The sequence below is a fragment of the Ahaetulla prasina genome, chromosome 2 (assembly GCF_028640845.1).
Source record: "Ahaetulla prasina isolate Xishuangbanna chromosome 2, ASM2864084v1, whole genome shotgun sequence".
NCBI lineage: Eukaryota > Metazoa > Chordata > Lepidosauria > Squamata > Colubridae > Ahaetulla > Ahaetulla prasina.
In genome coordinates, this window is record NC_080540.1 from 255,886,803 (window position 1) to 255,893,911 (window position 7,109).

The window sequence follows — 7,109 nt, forward strand, 5'->3', positions numbered from 1 at the left end:
CACACAATAGATTTAATGTGAATCGCTCCGATCTTGATTGCAGAAAATATGACTTCAGAAACAGAGTTGTTAATGCACTACCAGACCAAAATCCCCAAAGCTTTAACCAAAAACTATCTACTATTGACCTCACCCCATTCCTAAGAGGTCTGTAAGGGGCATGCATAAGAGCACCAGCGTGCCTACCGTTCCTGTCCTAATGTTCCTTTTGATTGTATCCAATTTCATATAGTTATTACATAATTATGATTATATATATATGTTTACATATCATATAAATTATCGTATAAATTATTATAAGTTATTTCATGCTTATGCTTATATATAATGCTGTGACAAATAAAGAAGCACGAAGTTGCACGAAGTTGCTCCCAGAAGCACGAAGCTGAAGCCTGAAGATGACGAATGAGACTTCGTCGAAACGTCGCCAAGACACTTCCAATTTTACACGGGAGAAAACCCGAACAACCAAAGACCTATATACAAACACCCGTGAAAACCTCAGAAAACAAATATATATATATATATATATATATATATATATATATGTATATATATGTATATATATATATATATATATATATATAAAATATGTCGCCAAAATACTCTCAACCTTACACAGGAAAAGACCCGAATACGCCAAGACCTACATATATACATACATACATACATATGCAACGTTTTCCCCCAAAATAAGAACCTGTCTTATTTTTTTATTTTTTTGAACCCTGAAATAAGTGCTTGGCCTTATTGTCATGCGCTCAAAAGCCCAATTGGGCTTATTATCAGGGGATGTCTTATTTTGGGGAAATCAGGATAGATCATAGATGATAGATAGATAGATAGATAGATAGATAGATAGATAGATAGATAGATAGATAGATAGATAGATAGATATGTATGTTTTAGTTTTAGCCTTGTTAGCCACCCATAATAATTGATATGAGATGAATCGCATATAAATTCAGATCAATCAATTAACTTGGTAAAGAATTCTGCAGATGAATCCTGTAGAAACTACTTTCCAATTTTTTGCTCAATGACAAATTCAGATGAGGATAAGGATAAGGACATACAAAGACGAAGAAAGGGCAGCACATGCGCTTCTGAACTTGTTGCTATTCTCTATTCAGAAGTAAACTAAGAATTTATGTACAGATATTAAGGTGAGACTAGCTGGTACAATGCCAAATATTTACTTCAAATGCCTATGTCTATATTTATAAACATCTGAAAAAAAATATAAGTTTTTAATAAAAACACTTTATGGTTATTTACTTAATTTTGTTTACATTGCTACCATTCTCCCACTCTTTTTAAAAACTGAGCTATTTTCCCACCAAGATTTATTCTAAGGGTTTTTTTTTTTACTACTTCTCTTTTTTCCGTTAACAGTCTTAATTTATAATATTTTATTTCATTAAAGAATAAAAGGCACTTTGACAATGGAGTGCTGATATAGATCGTTTAATGCTCAGCTGTATCCATTATCATGAATTAAAGGAATTATATGTAGACTAGTAATCCCATCAGAGCACAAGGCTTAATTGAATGGAAGTAGACTGATAAATTGACAATTCTATATGAAGTTATCATTTCCTAGAGCATATTCACATGAATTGGAGCAGGAAGCATTCATGAGTAACATTTATTATTTCATACTGAGTTATTTTAAGGTTTGCAATATGAAATGTAGGCATGGATTCTTTATAACAACCCAGCCATATAACTCCTATTCACATTATAAACCCAGAAGCAATACATTTATTGCTTCTTTTGAAGTAAGAACTGAATACAAACTGCAAGCATAAAGAACACAATAAGCCTCTTAAAGGTATGCTTTGAGCAGACAAGAAACTTTCATTATATAAAGTAGATGCAAATTATTTTTCAGAAGGTTAATGTTATAGACTAGGTATGACTATATTTCTGTGCATTTGGGTAGCTGCAATATTTTATATATTTATTTCTAGAATTGTTCCCACTTTTTAAAAATGTGGGCCAACCATGGTAAATTTCAAAGAAATAAATAGTGCCATACCAAGTACTACTAGGTAGGGAAGCATTAAGAGATACCAGACTCTAGACTAGTTAAACAGAGAGATTTAGTCAAAGGGTACTGTATTTTTATATAAAATTTATAGTCCATAATATGTATACACCAGCCTCATATTCTATCTCAGAGAAAGTAAGCAGAAACATCTTTCAGAAACAATGTGTACATCCAAATGACAATGCAAATGCTGTGCTGTTGTAACACAAACTCTACCTCACAAGCTCTCCCCACTCTTTGTGCAATGTTGTATTGCATATGCAAAAATGGCAGAACTGGCCACAGAATAATGCAACTCACATTTATCATCTGCTTTCTTTTCGACTGTCTTGCAGAGACCTCAGATGATTGGCTAGAACTAGAAACAACCCTGTCCAAATTCTAGGGATGTGATACTAGTTAATATAAATTCCATTTCTCCAAAAGTGAGTTTTAGACTCAGTGCATTTGAAAAAATCCAGTTTGGGTGAGATGAATGTAGGCATTTTACTATGTTCGTGACCACAGGATTCCCCGCTCTGAAAATCTTTAAATCTGATGACAGTATTTTGTTATATGGTTTGGAAGCTTCAATTACTTTCCAATTACTTTGGAATTTGACTGCTAGGCGTCTAACTACCTATCATACATTGCAGTTTCAAAAGAATAACACCCAGTGAAGTATGAGAATCATTTAAACAAAAAAACAGACATATTGGACTTTTTCTTAAATCTAGTTGATACCACTTCTATGTTATGATTGCTTGTCTGATTGAAAGTAAACATAATAATTGCAATCAAGCTTCTTAACGAAAAGGCATCCATTTTTTAGAAAAAATATTTAAAATATTCTAGAATGACACTACAACTGCAATGCATTTTAATATATATATATATTATATATATATATATATATATATATATATATATATAGGTCTTTGGTTGTTCGGGTTTTCTCCCGTGTAAAATTGGAAGTGTCTTGGCGACGTTTCGACGAAGTCTCATTCGTCATCTTCAGGCTTCAGCTTCGTGCTTCTGGGAGCAATGTGTGATCGCAGCTGTTTCTTCCTTTTAACTGCTAGTGGGGGTTTGAACTGATTGGGTGGGAGCTTGGCTGTGCTCTGATTGGATGGGGGTTTTTCTGTGCTCTGATTGGCTGGGGGTGTGTCCTGTGTTGGTGGGGGCTTGGTTGTGCTCAATCTAGTCTGTGCTGCAGGGGGATTTGAGCTGGTGAGCTGCATAGCTGTTGTTTGGCTTTGTGGTGGCGCTACATCTTCATAGTGGGTGTCAGTCTGCTGCATGAATGGATTGGAGGGGTTTGAAATGTCTAATGTTGCAGCTGCGGTCTGGCTTCTGGTCCTTGGTCGTGCTTCTTGATCAGTGTGGGTTTGGGTCTGCTTTCTGGGTGGATGTGCGGTGGTGACATCCTGTGTGGACCTCGTGAGTGTGGGTCTGGTGTCATTCCTCGTGTTAGGGACTTGTTTGTCAATAAGGGCGGGTTTCCAAATGGCTGGTAGGCGGGAGGTATCATCTCGTTTGTTCATGCTGTGTGGGCGTTTTTCTATCTCAATGGCTTCTCTGATTATTCTGTTGTTAAAGTGTTCAGTTTTGGCGATAGTTCTGGTCTTTTTAAAGTCAATATCATGTCCTGTGACTTTAAAGTGTTACGTCATCGGGGTTGATTTTGGTCAGGCTGGTTTCAACTCCACATATAATGGTTTCGGTGGGGATGTATTTGGGAGTGACTGCAAAGTTGAATCCTTTGGAAAGGACATCGGTTTCAGCTTTGGTGAGGATCCTACCTGAGATGTTATGCACTGTTTGTTTCATGTGTGGCTGTGAAGGGGGAGGGGTTTGTTTCTGGCGTTCTTGTATATATATATATATATATATATATATATATATATATATATATATATATATATATATATACAAGGAAATCCACCATCTGACCAGGACCTATGAAAAACTAGAAGTCCAAAGAGCTTCCATTTTATATGACCTTGCATTCCTACGAAACTGCCGAGATCAAAATTTAATCCCCACATGCTTCCAATTGAAATTCCACTCCAACTCTGCAGCCGCCAAACGCATCCTAAAAAGAACAGAATTGGCCCTAATCAGAAATGAACTTCACACAAAAAGATTCCTCCTAGATCAAATCAACAAAGATCTTTTTTGCCTCAGTCATTAAGGTAAGAACATGGTCATTAAGCAAATATGATTTCTCCATTGACTTTGCTTGACAGAAGTTAGTTGGGATGATCACAAATCATGATTTAATGGTCCCAGGGCTCTGCAACTATGGTAAATACATATTGGTTGCCAAATGCCCAACATGCTACAGGGATGCTGCAGCAGTGTAAATTCAAGGATTGATTGTCAATCACTTTTTTTTTAGCATACTTTGAATGGTAGCTAAATAAATGGTTGTGAGTCAGGGACTACCTGTAAGCCAATAGAGAGAGGACTCTTCAAGGAATAAAAACCACCTGTTACTCAGAGTTGTGAATTCTGTTAGTGAGTTATATTTACACACATATTTCTGGAGTTGGAGCTGGGAGTTGTTTTTGCAGAGAGCAGGAATGGATTCTTCTGTTTTGCCTTTTTTTTTTGTTTATTTATGGACCACATTGGCTTTTGTTTTGTGGTGGTATCTCATAAATCCCAATTCTTTGTCTTTTAGATATACTGAGACTGCAATTTCCATGCTTCCAAGAGATAAAGGGGGGAAACCTTTACCTTGGTAGACCCTGCTGCCACCAAGGTACCAGTATATTGCCCCCTTCTCTTGTAGAAGACATTGAAATAGTCCTTAACTAACAACAATATGTGACCATTTAATTGTCAGGGCCACAATCATAACCCTGTTTTCCTCCTCCACCCAGGGGGTATCCCCTCCAGCTGCTGTGGGTAACCCTGGGATACAGCCTTTAGAGAGATAAGTCTGAAATGTCCATTTGTCTGGCTGTTGTGCCGTTTTGTGGTTTCCCATCCCCCCTGGCCTATGGCAACTCAAGAGCAGCCAGGGATGCTTTCCGAGTTGACATTAATATTATTTCATTGATTTTTCTTTTTTACTCTTGGTATTGCAAGAGCTAGTCGTTCCATTTTCCTGGCAAAGATTTTTTATAGCAGTTTGCCATTGGCAACTTTCTAGGAATTCAGAATAGAGGTCTTCTACTCCAATCCCTGATCAAGCAGGAGATCCTATACCATTTCAGACAAGTGGATGTCCCGTATCTTCTTAAAAACCTCTTGTGATATAGACAAGCTTATTCACAATTTCTGAAGATAAGCTGTTCCACTAGTTAATTATTCTCACTGTTAGAAAGTTTCTTCTTAATTCTCTCCTTGATTAGTTTCCATCCATTGTTTTTGCCTGCCCTTTGGTGCTTTGGAAAATAAGTTGACCCTCCTCTTCTTTGTGACAGCTCCCCAAATGCTAGAATACTGATATCTTGTCCCCCACCCCAGTCCTTATTTTTTCTAGACTATCCAAACCCAAATCCTGTAGCCATTCTTCACATGTTTTAGTCTTCAGGCCTTTAAACATCTCAGTTGCTCTTCTCTGCACTTTTTCCAAAGTCTCAATACCATTTTTTGTAAATGACCAAAACTGGATGCAGTGTTCCATGTGTGACTTTACTAAAGTTTTATAAACTTTGATTCTATGCCTCTGTTTATACAATCAAGGATTGTATTAGCTTTTTTGGTTGCTGCCACACATTGCTGGGTTATATTTAAATGATCGTCCACTAGGACTCTAATGTCCCTCTCACAGCTACTGTTTTTGAGCCAGGTTTTGCCTAATCTGTATTTTATTTAGTTTGGCATTATCTTCAAGTGAGAGATATCAAATGGCCCAAGGTTACTTAGCTGACTTCATGCCTAAAATGGAACTAGAACTCAGAATTTTCCAGTTTCTAACTCTAGTGTCTTAACTACTATACCACACTGGTTTCACTTCAATATATAGGTAAAGATAAAGGTTCCCCTCGCACTTACGTGCTAGTCGTTCCTGACTCTAGGGGGCGGTGCTCATCTCCATTTCAAAACTGAAGAGCCAGTGCTGTCTGAAGACATCTCCATGGTCATGTGGCCAGCATGACTCAACACCAAAGGCACACAGAATGCTGTTACCTTCCCACCAAAGGTGGTCCCTATTTTTCTACTTGCACTTTTTATGTGCTTTCAAACTGCTAGGTTGTCAGAAGCTGAGACAAGTAACAGGAGTTCACCCCATTACATGGCAGCACTAGGGATTCAAACCGCTGAACTGCCGACCTTTTGATTGACAAGTTCAGCGTCTTAGCCCCTGAACCACCACATCCCTTATATATATATATATACCATATATATATATATATATATATATATATATATATATATATATATATATATATATATATATATATATATATATATACCAGACCCACACTCACAAGGTCCACACAGGATGTCACCACCACACATCCACCCAGAAAGCACACCCAAACCCACACTGATCAGGAAGCATGATTAAGGACCAGAAGCCAGACCGCAGCTGCAACATTGGCCATTTCAAACCCCTCCAATCCATACATACAGCAGACAGACACCCACTATGAAGATGTAGCACGACCGCGAACACGAAGCCGGACAACAGCTGTGCAGCTCACCAGCTCAAATCCCCCTGTAGCTCAGACTAATCTGAGCACAACCAAGCCCCCACCCAAAGAGGACACACCCCCATCCAATCAGAGCACCAAAAAAAACCCCATCCAATCAGAGCACAGGCAAGCTCCCACCCAATCAGTTCAAACCCCCACTAGCAGTTAAAAAGGAAGAAACAGCTGCAGTCACACATTGCTCCCAGAAGCACGAAGCTGAAGCCTGAAGATGATGAATGAGACTTCGTCGAAACGTCGCCAAGACACTTCCAATTTTACGCGGGAGAAAATCCGAATAACCAAAGATCTACATATATATATATATATATATCCCTTTCATGGATTAGATCTGATAGACAGAGTGCCTGATGAACTATGGACGGAGGTTCGCAACATTGTACAAAAGGTAGCAACTAAAACCATTC